Source organism: Lolium perenne, chromosome 6 (genome assembly GCF_019359855.2).
Source record: "Lolium perenne isolate Kyuss_39 chromosome 6, Kyuss_2.0, whole genome shotgun sequence".
Lineage (NCBI taxonomy): Eukaryota > Viridiplantae > Streptophyta > Magnoliopsida > Poales > Poaceae > Lolium > Lolium perenne.
In genome coordinates, this window is record NC_067249.2 from 254,853,766 (window position 1) to 254,870,111 (window position 16,346).

General features: G+C 45.6%; 1 long non-coding RNA gene across 2 annotated transcripts; it reads right to left on the minus strand.

Annotated features, from left to right (window-relative positions):
* Positions 1-12,100: 12,100 nt before the first annotated feature.
* Positions 12,101-16,065, minus strand: LOC127305228 (uncharacterized). 2 transcript variants are annotated; one of them, XR_011746188.1, is made up of 8 exons: positions 15,722-16,065; positions 15,075-15,635; positions 14,770-14,889; positions 14,347-14,567; positions 13,958-14,269; positions 13,631-13,883; positions 13,209-13,557; positions 12,101-13,088 (listed from the first exon to the last, which is right to left on the minus strand). It is a non-coding gene; the product is annotated as an uncharacterized lncRNA (long non-coding RNA). The 2 variants fall into 2 exon arrangements; XR_007853763.2 differs by having other exon boundaries at positions 12,102-13,088; positions 14,746-14,889.
* Between the last annotated feature and the right edge of the window lie 281 nt (positions 16,066-16,346).

The following is a 16,346-nucleotide window of genomic DNA, read 5'->3' on the forward strand; positions in this document are numbered from 1 at the left end:
CTGAAACAAAAAGGTCATCTCATGGTTTGAATATGTAGTTGTTATTTCAAACCGGGACAAACATTTGGCCCATTAACACGACCATGGATAAATTTGCTATTTGTGTTTCTCAAGGTTTTTCATATATTAGAATTTGGATCTTTTTACATGACAGATGTATGTTTTGTCCATATATAAATTATCAGTTTTTTTGGCCACTTGTGAAATGTGTTTTCAACCAACATTGCGATAGTTTTGCGCAACAAGTGTGGATGTATAGGATACGTTCTCCACCTTTGCCCACCGCAAGAGGACAAACGATGCTCATCTTTCTCTTCCCTTCCTACCTCTTCACTTTACTTGTTCCCTAGCTCGATTGTCGACGGCCGGGTTGCGGCTCCACTCGACCCATTCGACACCGTTGTGTGTGTGCCTATCTTTTCAAAGTTGGATGAACCATGTGCGTGTGCCTAACGTATGATTGCTTTTGTGTATGCTCCCCATTGTGAAAAGCCCCGCTATAATGTGTTATGTCTTCCTCAGTGTTCTACTCAACACAATGTGCAAAGCCGTTTCATTCATGTTAGCATCAACATTCATCGACACTTCTACATCATCACAATGAACCTTTTGTGGAAATAATAATTTTACTTTACTAGTTAAATCAAGCTTTTTCAGCATTCAAATTTCGTGGTACACCATTCATTAAGCTTGAAAACATGGCATTCTCTAGATTTTCATGCCGGTACTCCCTTCATTAAGCTTGAAAACTTGGTATTCTCTAGATTTTCGTGCTGGTACTCCATACTATTTGTCTATTTGTGTTTGAGTACATGAAAATAACCGGTCTAATATACTGTATTTGACATAATAGTCTTACAGAAAATAACAATGAACTGCATAACTCTGATAATATGCTATTAAGTGTCACTTCGAAGTTAAATTTACCAGTACGCTAAAATATAAAGGAGGTTTGCCAATGTTGTGAACCAAAGAAAGTATTTCTGAATATCTGTCCGCAGGATACGTCGCTAGTTCTCATGACAACAACAGATTTGGCTCCTCTAGGAACTTCAGGAACAAGTCTTTATTTGTGTTCAAAACCTCCAGCCACTAGTGGAAAACAGGGCTTCCGTGGGAGCCTTTTGTCGCGGGCGCGCCTGCACCCGCGACAAATGGCCTGGCCACGTCGCCCCGAAACCATGTGGAGCGCGCAGAGGCTTTTGTCGCGGCCTTTTGTCGCGGGCCGTTTTACGACCCGCGACAAAAGGGGTAGGAGCGACGTGGCCACCCCTTTTGTCGCGGGTCGTAATACGGCCCGCGACAAAATGTCCATGCCTATATATATAGAAGCAGCCAGCCACCCCCCACCTCATTTTTTCCTTGGTGGTGAATGTGGAGGTGTATGCTAGCTCATTTTTTCTACATGTGCACAAGAGGTGTTTGATGGAATGCTTGTGAGAGGGATGCCACTTGGTTTTATTTGATAAGATTTCTCCTCTTTTTGATCCTAAAAGGTTAGCAACTATTTTCTCGACTATATATATATGCATAGTCCGTACAATACTAATTTTAGCAAGGTGATTGCATCTGATACATATATAATTGTACTTATGATGCAGATGAGTCATCCATGGATGTACGGTAACCGATGTGCTCCCGCTTTCAGAGAGGGCGTGAATTCTTTCCTGCTTGTGGCCGAGGCCAACAAGTCGAAGCAAGGTTTTATGTGCTGTCCATGTCTAAAATGTAAGAACGAGAAGGATTACTCTTGCTCAAGAGATATTAAGAGCCACCTGCTTCGGTTTGGGTTCATGTCCAGCTATAATGTTTGGACCAAGCACGGAGAAGAAGGGGTTATGATGGAAGACGGCGATGAGGAAGAAGATAATGATGAGAAGTACCGATCTATGTTCTCTAAATGCTTTGATACCGCAATGGACGACAATGAAGAAGAAGGAGGTGAAGAACGAGCATCGATGATCCCGTTGATGATGATCTTCGTCGGGCCATTTCGATGCAAGAAGAGACTGTGGCACGGATAAGGAGAGGTTGCGATTCGACAAGATGTTAGAGGACCACCACAAATTGTTGTACCCAGGTTGTGAAGATGGGCATAGAAAGCTGGGTAGCATATTGGAATTGCTGAAATGGAAGGCAGAGGTCGGTGACTGACTCGGGATTTGAGAAATTGATGATAATATTAAAGAAGCACTTTCCAAGAAATAATGAATTGCCCGTCAAGACATATGAAGCTAAAGAAGCTTGTCTGCCCTCTAGGATTAGATGTGCGTAAGATACATGCATGCATTAATGACTGTATCCTCTACCGCGGTGAGAAGTACGAGAATTTGAATAAATGTCCGATATGTGGTGCATTGCGGTATAAGATCGTAAAAGATGACCCTGGTGATGTTGAGGGCGAGCCACCCAGAAGAGGGTTCCTGCGAAGGTGATGTGGTATGCTCCAATAATACCACGGTTGAAACGTTTGTTCAGAAACAAAGAGCATGCCAAGTTGTTGCGATGGCACATGGAAGAACGTAAGAAAGACGCGATGTTGAGGCACCCCGCTGATGGTCGGCAGTGGAGAAACATCGGGAGAGAGTTTCCGGATTTTGCAGGTGAGGCAAGGAACTTATACTTTGGTCTAAGTACTGATGGCATGAATCCTTTTGGGGAGCAGAGCTGCAGTCACAAAGACTGCCCGTGACTCTATGTATCTACAACCTTCCTCCTTGGTTGTGCATGAAGCGGAAGTTCATTATGATGCCAGTGCTTATCCAAGGCCCAAAGCAACCGGGCAACGACATTGATGTGTACCTAAGGCCATTAGTCGATGAACTTTTGGAGTTGTGGGCCAAACCAGGTGTACGTGTGTGGGATGAGCACATGGAGCAAGAATTTGACCTACGAGCGTTGCTATTCGTAACCATCAATGATTGGCCTGCTCTCAGTAACATTTCGTGACAGACGAACAAAGGATACAATGCATGCACACACTGTTTAGATGAGACTGAAAGTAAATATTTGGGAAAAAGCAGAAAAGTTGTGTACCCGTTCAATCGTCGTTTCCTTCCGCGCAAGCATCCCTCAAGGAAAAAAGGCAAGCATTTCGATGGCGAGGCAGACCGCCGTCCGAAGCCTGTCCCCCGTAGTGGTGCTGATATATTTGACATGGTCAAGGATTTAAATGTTATCTTTGGAAAGGGTCCAGGCAGTCGACCTGTTCCGAAAGACGATGACGGACACGCGCCCATGTGGAAGAAGAAATCTATTTTCTGGGAGCTAGAATATTGGAAAGTCCTGGAAGTCCGCTCTGCAATCGACGTGATGCACCTGACCAAGAATCTTTGTGTGAATATTCTAGGTTTTCCGGGCGTGTATGGAAAGACAAAAGATACAACGAAGCACGGGAGGACCAGGAACTTCATAAAGGACGAAACGGCAATCATCCAGGGCAGTTTGTAGGGCCTGCCAGCTACGCTCTTACCAAACAAGAGAAGGAGATCTTTTTTGAAGCCCTATTCAGTATCAAGGTTCCGTCTGGTTTCTCGTCGAATATAAAGGGGATAGTAAATATGAAGGAGAAAAAATTTCAGAACCTGAAGTCCCATGACTGTCACGTGCTTATGACACAATTGCTTCCGATTGCATTGAGGGGACTTCTACCAGAAAATGTTCGACTAGCCATTGTGAAGATATGTGCATTCCTGAACGCAATTTCTCAGAAGGTAATGGATCCAGAAACTTTGTCAGGATTACAGGAAGATGTGGTCCAATGTCTTGTCAGCTTCGAGTTGTTGTTCCCACCATCCTTCTTCAATATTATGACGCACCTCCTCGTTCACCTAGTTGAAGAGATTAGAATTCTCGGTCCTATATTTCTACACAATATGTTCCCCTTCGAGAGGTTCATGGGAGTCTTAAAGAAATATGTTCATAACCGAGCTAGGCCGGAAGGAAGTATCTCAAAGGGCTACGGAACTGAGGAGGTCATTGAGTTTTGTGTTGACTTTCTTCCTGACCTTAAGCCGATTGGTGTTCCTGAATCTCGGTATGAGGGGAGGCTGACTGGAAAAGGCACACTAGGAAGGAAAGCAACGGTGTGGAGGGACAAGATTTCTTTCAATCAAGCACACTACACAGTTCTATACAATTCCAGCTTGGTGGCTCCGTACATCGAGAAACATAAGAATGTTTTACGAGAAATAAACCCGGGCCAGCCCGAGTCCTTGATTACACGTCAACACATGAATACCTTCGGCAGTTGGTTGCAAAGACATCTCATTAATGACCCATCTGCGGTGGAGCAGCTGTACTTGTTGGCCAGGTTACCATCTTCAAACATATGTACATTCCAAGGGTACGAGATAAATGGGAATACATTTTACACGATCGACCAAGATAAAAAGAGCACCAACCAAAACAGCGGTGTCCGCTTCGATGCAACAGACGAGAATGGGCAGACCACCACATATTATGGATACATAGAGGAGATATGGGAACTTGACTATGGTCCCACTTTTAAGGTCCCTTTGTTTCGGTGCAAATGGGTGAAGCTCAGCGCTATACATATTGATGATAAGTACGGTATGATAACAGTGGATCTCAACAATCTTGCGTACCTTGACGAGCCATTTGTCCTAGCCAGCGAGGTGGCTCAAGTTTTCTACGTGAAGGACATGTCTAGCAAATCAAGAAAAAGAAATCAATAAAAGAATACATCAACCGAGGAGCCAAAGCGCCACATAGTTCTTTCGGGGAAAAGAAACATCGTGGGAGTGGATGACAAGACAGACATGTCAGAAGATTATAATAGGTTTAAAGAAATTCCGCCCTTCAGGGTGAAAATTGACCCAAGCATCTTACTAAATGATGAAGATTCTCCATGGCTATGGCGTAGAAGATCACAACACTAGATGACGATGTAATAATGTATTCTTCATATATAGTTCCCAAGACAATCTCTACATTTATGTAATAATGAGAACCCTTTCCCCAACACTGTTAGAGGAGACGGAGTATTCTTTCATATAATGTATTCTTTCACGGGCTTGCAGGGAAATTTTTCCGAGGAGCAGCTTCCGAAGATGCCGTAGGGCGTGTGCACCAACGACATCTTCGAGAAGCTGCGCCACGGGAGATTTCCCAACCCTTTCCTTCATCCATGGGAATGAAACTGTGCTTGGCTTGTTGATCTGCTTGGCAAGGCGTATTGATGCTCCTTTTATAGGCACGGCACCGCTTCTACTTTGTCTTGTTCCTTCGACATGCTTTATCTCATCGAGCAGTGCGTCCACCCACGCTTCCTTATCCTGCCGACAGCTTTAGTCCCGGTTGCAGCCACCAACCGTGACAAAAGGTTACCGACGCATCCTTATCCTGCCGACAGCTTTAGTCCCGGTTGCAGCCACCAACCGTGACAAAAGGTTACCTGCACATCATCCCCCCAGATAAGGCCCTCCTAGATAAGCCTCCCCCAGTCTTTTGTCCCGGTTTGAGCCTCCACCCGGGATGAAAGTTTCGCGCGCCACTTCGTTCCCGCCTATTTTCTTCCCGCATTCCCGCCATTTTTCCACTATATATATGTAGGCCTTGGACTCATATCTGCAAACCTCATCACTCTCTCCCATGGCTTCCATCGTATGTCTAACACCCCGGGAGGCGGAGGCGCTTTGCGCCTCGAACTACCCCTGCCCGCCCGGCTACCGCGTCCCGACCGGCTGGTTGCTGAGCGTCGGAGGCGTACCGGTCCCTCCTATCCCTGTAGGTGTGCCACGCGAGATGGCCATCACGAACCACTACTATTTCGAGCTCACGCCTGAGCAGCGGAGGAATCCCCAGTGGCATCCCGACTACAGCCCGACTTGGGACAGCTTCTTCATCAATCGGCGTGAGAGGGCGGTTGCCAGGTACGAGGAGGACGGCCCGCCATCTTCGAACTTCAACGAGGCCTGCCGTCGGATGTGGTGGCGCGGCCGGACTCTCCAGAGCGTCATGGCCTATCGTGGCCCCCGCCTGCGCTACCCTCAATCCCAGCCCACGCGTGGTCATCCGCCGAGGTTCGACAACCGCGACCCCGATGCTAGCGACGATGACGTCGGCGACTTTGATGACTACAGTGGCGACGTGTATAGGACTAGGCACGACTATGATTGAATGGCTCCAACATTCGAATCTGGCCATGTATCTTATTTTTCGATTGAGCTCGTACTTTAATTTCAGTTCAATCGTAATAAATTTCGTGTCAACCACTTTATTGAACAAAAACAACCGACAACGACTTTATAAACTAAATTTAAACTAATAGAACCGACAACGACTTTATTGAAATTACAATAAAATAGATAAATTACTAGTCTAGTCTCTACTCGTCGTCGGAGGTTGTCTCCGTCCAAAGGTCATCCCACCGAGGGTCGTTTTCGGTCCAAGTTGTATTCGAGTTCTCGAGCTCGAAGGCGGCGACGGCCCGACGGTGGCGCCTGTTGGACCTTCGTTGTGCCCTAAGGTTAGCAAAGAACGCGTCGGGGACCGCGCCCTCCACCGGCGCATCAACCGCTCGTCGCGCTCGGCGATGGCGATCCCGCGCCGCACTGGCGATGCCGGCGACGGTCCTCGTCGGTGACGAGGCACGGCGGTGGCGCGAGGAACTCCGCCTCCTCTAGCGATTCAACATCCGGGAAGTTCATGTCGTGCCCTGGCCGCCGAAAGCGCCACGCCGCCGCGTCGTAGGCGCGCGCCGCCTCTTCCGGCGTGTTGTACGTGCCGAGGGTGAGGCGGAAGCCACCGGCGCGTATCTCGGCGGTGAACCTACCGCTCGGACGCACTCGAACGCCACGGAAACCGGACGCCCCTCGACGACATGGAGGCATCCCGGAGATGAATGAGCGGAGGCGGTGGCGACGTGTGGTTGCGCCCGCACTCGTCGCTCTATATAGCGCACGCGGGGCATGGCACGTGTCAGCGGTGGCTACACGTCGCACGCCGGCGTCGGCGGGGTGAGGCACGTGTCAGCGGTGGCTACACGTCGCACGCCGGCGTCGGCGGGGCGAGGCACGTGTCAGCGGTGGCTACACGTCGCACGCCGGCGTCGGCGGGGCGAGGCACGTGGAAGAGGTGGCGACACGTGGCACGGTGGACGCGACACGAGTGGATATGATGCGTTTTATATGATGCGAGATGCAAATAGTTATATGGATGTCATATTCATGTTCATTGGATTTTTCTGATCAATTTTCATATATAAAACTTTTCTTTTGAGTTACCATTTAAAAGTTATTGAAATAATAGTTTTTATTAAAAAAAAAAAGAAAAAAAAAAAAAATAAAAAAAACACAAAAAAAAAACGGTTGTTTAACGGCTGCAGGCCTGATCCGCGTCCAACGGCTCCAGGCCGTTGGATTCAAACGGCCGGAGCCGTTGGATGCGCTTCACGCGGATCGGCCGCCTCCCCCTCCCACCCCCTTTTGTCGCGGGTCGAGCCACGGCCCGCGATAAAGGACCCCTTTTGTCGCGGGTGGTGGCACGACCCGCGATAAAAGGGGGCCTTTTATCACGGGTCGTGCCACCACCCGCGACAAAAGGGGTTAGGTATAAATACCTAACCCCGCGGGCGGAGCCCCCACCCGCGACACCGGAGGCCATTCCTTAGCAAAATCGCGCCGCCGTGCTGCCCAAATCCACCGCCGCCGGCCATCTTCGCGCCGCCGTCGCGCGCCTCCTCTGCGCGCCGCCATCGATCTCCTCTGCCGCGCCGTCGCCGCCGTCGCGCGCCTCCTCGAGCTCCCTCTGCCGCACGCGATTTCTCTGCGCGCGCGCCGCCGTGCCGCGCGCGCCGCCGGCCGATCTCTCTGCCGCGCGCCCCCGCCGCGCTTGTGCCCGTGCCGGCCCGCCGCCGCGCCCCCTCCGCAGGTACAAGCCGCCGTACGTGTGCGCCGGCGCCGGCGCCCCCGGCCGGCCCTCTTTTTTTTAATTTTTTTTTTCTTAGTTAGATAATTAGTAGTTCAAATTTTGTATGTTAGTTTAAATTTTGTATGTTAGTTTAAATTTTGTTGTATATAGACATTTTAGTATGTAATTAGTTAGTTTATTTTTGTAAGTATTTTGTTGTAATTAGTTAGTTTATTTTTGTTGTAATTAGTTAGTTCAAATTTGTAGTTTAAATTTTGTAAGTATTTTATTGTAATTAGTTAGTTTATTTTTGTTAAATGTAATTAGTTAGTTCAAATTTGTAGTTTAAATTTTGTTGTAACCGCCGACACCCCTCTCGCAAACACACCCCTCTCGCAAACACCCGCCGAGACCCCTCTCGCAAACAACTGACGTCGACTCCCTCCCCCCTCGCAAAAACCCGTCGCCGACACCCTCCCCCTCTCGCAAACACGCGCCCTCTCCCGCTCGCAAACACGCGCCGACACCCCTCTCCCTCTCGCAAACACGCGCCGCCGACACCCTCTCCCTCTCGCAAACACGCGCACTCTCCCTCTCGCAAACACGCACCCTCTCCCTCTCGCAAACACGCGCCGACACCTCTCTCCCTCTCGCAAACACGCGCCGCCGACACCCTCTCCCTCTCGCAAAGTTGCTCCAAGTGTAATTTCCTTCATCGCCGCGCTTTATCTTTCGTGAGATATCAATTAATTATCCACTCATTCAATCATTCTTTTGCCTGGCAGGGCTTGGCAAGCTTTGAAGAATCTTAATAAGGAGATTACCTTTGCAAAGAAGCTAACATTTACTCCTGTACCGTGCCCCCAGCAGCCACAAGGGACGAATCTATGTGGATACTACGTTTGCGAGTCCATTCGCATGTTAACCACTGAGAAGCAGAACAACAATAAATTCAACGTAAGCAATAACATTCACAACTTTATTTATTATCATCAATATTTCGTTATCAAGACTGATATAGTCATACTCATCTCATTTTCATATATAGGTCGACTACATGCGGGACAGACTCTAACCAAAGGAACACGCACTAGGAATCGCGGAGGAACTGGCGGGACTTTTGGTTAAAGAAGTAATAAACAACAAAGGCTTGTTTAGTCCAAATAGATGCTCTACCTCCAAATAGACGGTCGTTAGTACCGCTTGTCGATCGTGAGCTCCATGTATATATGTAGGGAATCTACGAATATGTGTAAGGGGAATCGACTTTTGCTTCCAATATTTGTTTAATCGATCTATATATATATATATATAATGAATGAACGTGTACAACTTCTAGTAGCGTACAAATATATGCAACTTTTATTTTCGAACGAAAAAAATGAAATAACAGGCGGTCGGTGGCGGGGGGAGGGGTGCTGCACCCCTCAAACCCTAAAGCAGCAGCGTTGTGCGCGCGCCACGTAGAGGGCCTTTTGTCGCGGGTGGTAATACCGCCCGCGACAAAAGGGCCTCTGCCCTGCGCGCCCCGCGGCTGCCACGTGGTGGACCTTATGTCGCGGGTCGTAAGCGACCCGCGACAAAAGGCCTCCCTTTTATCGCGCCTTGCTTGTCGCGGATGGCCGCCCGCGACAAAAGGCCCTTACCACCCGGATCAAAAGGCCTGTTTTCCACTAGTGAGCGCTTCATTGAGCTCCTTTGACTGGTCAACCTTCTCGTCCGAAGCCAGACGTTTTGCTTCAACAAGCTTTTGGCGAACAAGGGACATTCTCCTCTCCTTAGAAGGCTCATCTCCATGGTGTTTGTTCTTTCTGATATAGTGATATTGATCTTGCAAAGCTGATCACTTAAACCACCCCATGTCTGATCATGCCGTGTTCCTTCCTTTTGGGTTTGGTAGCTGTTGCTTTCATTGAGATTTGGGCCATTCTGTCCCAAACCACCAGACTGATATTCATTATTGGATCGTCTTCCTGCAGACATGTTGATCACTCTCCCCAGCCATCCACGGAAGGGGCGCAACACCTGCAGGTCCTGCTTCATCTTGTGCTTCCTATCCTGTGCCCCCCTTCATCGAACTGCCACCCAGCAGAGACACAAAACATTGTTAAACACAGCTTTAACAGGTAATGTATCGGCGTTACTACGAGCGATTTCAAATTTTGAGACTTGTGGTTGAGGACAAGTGGGTTCAAGTTCAAAACTATAAACTTTACCGTAGTACAACATAACCGGATAGTGCCAGAATGTCATATTCTTTTGGATTGGAGGGGATAGTTTGTAAATCATTAAGATTTATCTTATGTTTGAGGGAACTCCTAACTCACCTCAACGACCGTCGATTGTACCCCCGGTAGTGCCAGAGACGCTGGTGACACTTTTAACTTATCACCTAATGATCGCACCTTAAGGCCTGCCGATTGTACCCCCTGTGGTGCTGGAGATGGTCATGACACTTTTAATTCATCACCTAATGATCGCAATGTTGCATTTGAAGGAAAAAAATCATCTTCATGTAATCCATCACTTAATGATGTACAAAGAGATAGTGTCTAACCTGAATGCTCTAAGAGCTGTTGCTGACTTACGAGGCTTACCAGGAAGTTTTGGATTAACATATGACGTAAGTACATAGGCTCTCACCAAGTCCACGGCATCATCACATAATAGGTTGTTCAAAATACACCCGACTTGACCGAGTACACATGCTTCGCCACTTGACTAAAAAAAAATAGACGTGAGAATCAAATTTTATTTTTAAAACCTCTGTTCCCTCACATTCATATAGATTCACAGATGTCTACACATTAAATCATATCTAGATAAACCTCAGACACTTACACGTTAGTACATTAAACCTCTGTTCCAGTGCAATTTGGGTACCCATGGTTAGAAGTATGCTCTAAAAGTTGTCGAAACATCCGAAAATGGTTTAGCATGTAGATACGAGGCATGTTTGCCATGTCTAAACACTTGAGATATGATTTCGGCCTCCAAATCCAGAAACAAAAAAGGCCATCTCATGGTTTGAATATGTAGTTGTTATTTCGAACCGGGACAAACATTTGGCCCATTAACACGACCATGGCTAAATTTGCTATTTGTGTTTCTCAAGGCTTTTCATATATTAGAATTTGGATCTTTTTATATGACATCATCTAATGATTTACCAACTATCCCCTCCAATCCAAAACAATGACATTCTGGCACTATCCGGTTATGTTGTATCACTATAAAGTTTATAGTTTTGGAATGAAATCTCGCTCGTAGTAACGCCGATACATTACCTGTTAAAGTTGTGTTTAACAATGTCAACTATTTAACTCATGTTTGAGGGAACTCCTAACTCACCTCAACGACCGCCGATTGTACCCCCGGTAGTGCCAGAGACGCTGGTGACACTTTTAACTTATCACCTAATGATCGCACCTCAAGGCCTGCCGATTGTACCCCCTGTGGTGCTGGAGATGGTCATGACACTTTTTATTCATCACCTAATGATCGCAATGTTGCATTTGAAGGAAAAAAATCATCTTCATGTAATCCATCACTTAATGGGTCTGTTGCCGGGTCAAGGTCCATGCAACGTCTCCCTGTCTCAATGCATGTTACTTCCTGGTAACATTTTCTGAAAATGTGCTGCTTCGATGTGTTCAACTCCAACCTACTTCTTCAACTTTCAAGTATCTATGAATTTGAAAAGGAGATACTAAATTAGAGACCAGGGGCACATGTTCATTAAAAGTCGCAAAGCCAATTGGAATATGCAAACCACAGCTGTTCAGATATCAATAAAAGATGTAAAACAAGAACAACTGCATAGATTGCCCTCAGCCAAAACTAGGAGAAACAAAACATGTTTTTGCCACAGAGAGTAGATTTTATCTTCACTATAATAATATTCATATGTTTTTTCATCACCATTTTAATCTCTGAATTAAATTCAAGAGTTCCACATGTGCTGTTCAGAATGATAATATGCAAAACTGCAATGTGACATGAGAATTTCGAAAATGATGCATTTATACGTAAGCTCTTTGACAAAATTAGTCTTACACTTGGTATGTTTCAGGTGTTTGGTCCAATTACTATCTGCATAGTTGTGTACGTCTTTGGCGCTACCATGTATGCCCTGCATGAGAAAATAGTGATATAAGGCACAAGGTATTCCAACCTTATTATTACCTCACACAACAATAGAGTTCTCGATGGACTTCGCTTACATCGTCTTGTTATTTTTTTAAAAGACAGTTAGTGTCCTTTCTTCTCTGAAGAATCTTGAAAAAAGATCATAGTCCAATATTTTTGGCACCATTTTCCCATCAAATAGTATATTACCGGGTTTGAGACCTATATGAAAAATACAATCATTGTGAAGATAATGTAAGCACTGACAAATTCCTTTAATTGTTTGATAGCGTGTGTGCCAGCTAAATCCACCAGATTCATCTGTATTAGTGAAAATAGACTGTCATTAAACATAAAGGTTGATAATCCTAGAAGGTTGAGTAAATGATGTCAGTAAAACACAAAGCAAAAAAGTGGTAAATGAAATAATTAGATCTCAGCTGCACTAAAACCAACTGGATCCTATCACCCCCACATACCAGTATGATACATCTTAAGATTTCCCTTACATAGATACTCAAAGCAGAGCGACCTCTCTCGCCCATTGTGATAACTCTTTTGCTCCCTTCCCTTGCGGCCTTTACTTGTTGTGCATTAGCACAATAACCTAGAAACAATACTATGTTGATTTTTTCAAGAAAAAGCAAAAGCCATTCATTGATACAAAGAGTTTGATACAAGCCTAGAGAGGCAACACCCGGTTACAATGCGATACTCTACACACTAGGTCGGGGGGAGCAGCACCCCTAAACCCGAAGCGCCAGCTGCTGCCCACGATTTGGCCTCCGCCTTATCGTGTCAAGAAAGCCACCTAGATCAGGACGCACACCATCAAAGATGAAAGCATTACACTGCTTCCAGAACTACCATGATGTGAGCATGATCGCCGAGCAGGTGCCCATCCGGGCCGCCATTGGGGAAGTACCGATGGTCGCATCCCACCAGTCCACGAAATTGACCCCAGCGACATACTATGTTGATTGATTAACACTCATCGGGGAATTAACTGCATCCTTAATAGTTGGTCATTACTTCCATTTCAAATTGCCAGCGTCTTCACACAACAGTACTCCCATTTGAAAGCTTTCCTGTTTAACTTTCCTTGTTAGGATCAACTCACATGAGAATTTCAGTTGCTTAACACTCACGATATTCAAGTTAAGTATGGCTAATATTTGAAAGTTATTTCAAATAAGAAGCAGACGTACCTTGTAAACTGTGGGGACTATTGTACTCACTAAGGTATTGAGAATGTGGAACCATACTCAGGGGATAGTAACCTGTGAATTTTTCGATAATTATAACACCCAAAGAATACATTTGCCTTGATGGAGACTACGCCTTGGATTAAGTATTCTGAGTTTTTGGCATCGCAAGAAGTAATAGAAGGTGCTATAAAAGAAGGCATAGTTTCCCAGACGATCTTGAGTGACGAGTCAGGATTGCTTGCCACCAAATATCCTTGACCATATCTCACTAATTATAACACCCAAATTGTATATGTCTGCCTCGACGGAGGCTACGCTTTCGAATATGTATTCTGGTGCCATATATCCCCTGCAGTACAGTTTGAAATTTTGAGGCATCGCAAGAAGTAATAGAGGATGCTATAAAAGAAGGCATAGCTTACTGTGTTATGACGCTTTTGAGTAATGATTCGGGATTGCTTGCCACCAAAGATCCTTGACTGTATTTTTATAATAATAACACCCAATCTGTATATGTGCCTTGATCCTTGACTGTACTTTATAATTATAATACCCAAACTGTATATGCCCGACTTGATGCTTGACTGTATCCTTATAATTATAACATCCAAGCTGTATATGTCTGCCTTGATGGAGACTACGCATTGGATTATGTATTCGGGTGCCATGTATCCCCTGTAGTTACAGTTAAAAATTTTGAGGCATTGCAAGAAGTAATAGGAGATGCGATTAATGAAGGCATAGCTTACTGTGTCCCAAGACGATTTTGACTGATGATTCGGGATTGCTTGCCACCAAATATTATTGACTGTATCTTTATAATTATAACACCCAGACTGTATATGTTTGCTTTGATCTTGAAATGTATGTCTATAATTATAACACCCAAACTGTATTTATCTGGCTTGATCCTTGATTGTATCTTTATAATTATAATACCCAAACTGTATATGTCTGGCTTGATCCTTGACTATATCTTTGTAATTACAACACCCAAGCTGTATATGTCTGCTTTGATGGTGATTAAGCCTTGGATTATGTATTCTGGTGGCATATATCCACTGCAACACAGCTTGAAAGTGTGAGGTATTGCAAGAAGGAACAGACGATTATATAAAAGAAGCATAGATTACCGTACTCTCAGACAATTTTGAGTGATGATTGGCTATTGTTTGTCACGGAAGATCCTTGACAAACCAAAGTCCGCAATTTTAGGCACCATAGTAGCATCCATCAATATATTTTCAGGTTTCAGGTCCAGATGAATAATATAGCGCTCCTTCTGCATGTAATTTAAACCCTCACAAATTTCCTTGATTATTTCGTATCCCATGTTCCACTCGAGGCCCGGAGACTCATCTGTTAAATTGACAGAGAAAGAAAAGAAAAGATCAAAACCCGTTTAATAATTATACCCGTGGTGCAATAACAGAACCACCTCCTGGGAGAGTGGTTTAAGCAGTGTTCTAATAAAGTCAACTTCAGAGAATACTATAGATAGGAAGAAATAAACAGTGTAGATTTTCCGTAATATTACCGAAAATAAACATTGGAGTTGCACCTGGATCATGCAGCTTTTTCTCCCATGTATCATTTTCACTATCCATTTCCAGCAGCGCCTCTCAGTGGGCCTGGGATTCCATCTATGTATGTGTTCCCTTTGTTCCCAAGTCTGAAAAATCTGCTAAGGAGAAAACAAAATCTTAGAAACATGGAGGATGCAGCTGGGTTTGGGTTTAATCCTGCGCACATCGTAACACAATGAAAAAAAACATAGGCATAAAAGATAACACGGGATCTTGTCGAAGCACACCTGAAAACTAGCTATAGAAGCAAAGCAATACCCCGAAAGAAAGTAGCACGAACCTGGTTTAGCTGAAGCCTGCAGACCCCTTTGGTCTTGTACTGAAGAGGATACTTTGGCTCCCAGATCCAGGAAGATGGATCGAGTTAAATTAGTGGGGAGATGCGGTTGGTGTGGAGACGAGGGAGGAGCTTGGTAAACGCCTTGGGAGCAGCAATCTTCTGCCTCCAGTAAACAAACATCGCATCCTTCTAGATCGCGCCTTGGGAGAACAATCTTCAGATGTGGCAACATTGACCAAGCAGCAGCACATGGGCGAAGATTTTTTTTTTCTGATTTGTTTGGAGGGATGAGCCAAATTTTAAGCCGGCTGGAAGGACAAAGATGCATCAGACGACCTCTTTTCTAAATCGGAAAGATGTGGATGGACATCTGATTCTGATGACCTCATGTGAAGTGTTGTAACTCTCTGTTGAGCTGAGCCTCACACAAGCAACTGGCACGGGCGTAGCCGGCAATCAAGGCATTCCACACGCATCATCTCCTTGCTGCATTTCGTCAAACACGGTATGAGCAGCATCCGTGTCACCGGCTTCATAACACATTACCGGCACCATCCCAACCTAAGAAATTCAATGGAACCTCTTGAGACCCCATTAACTAGATAAAGAGAAACATGGCTTCAGAAAACTGACCATTGTGCACGTACCCAGTGATCATCGTGCTCCAAACCCTATCGTTCTTCCTAACAGCAAGCTGACCGGCGTAGGCGTGGGCTGACGGCATCCTCCAGCGTGCGCACGAACTTGGACTTCTACACGGCTTCACTGGGACGCACACGCACAGCCTTACGTACCGTCCGGGCAAGAATGTTCCAGGAAAAGATGTTCCTCGTAGGCATTGGGTCGAACATCCTGCGGACGACGTGGACACCACCGTGGCGGTACGTCACGCAGGAGGCGCGCTGCGAAGGAAGTGCGCGTGGACCGACCTCCCATGGCGCTTGCCGTAGCAGAGGGCGCCGGCGCGCCGCGCCGTGTGAGAGCAGCCACGAGCGTGTGTGGGGGGGAGTAACAGTTTCACGGTTCCGCTGAAGAAGATTTGATGCACATGGGCAGTGATCTCGTTTAAAAAGAAATCAAAAATCATTTTTTTGAGTTTCAAAAAATTCTGAAAACAAATCCATTTTCAATGATGTATCCCACAAACGTGTAAAATATCAATTTCTAATACTTTATATTTTAAGCTACGGAAAAATGACTAAAGTGTAGATCTGAGTAGTTATTTTCAAATCTTCAAAATATATCAGATTTTGTCATTTTAATCTAGCACAA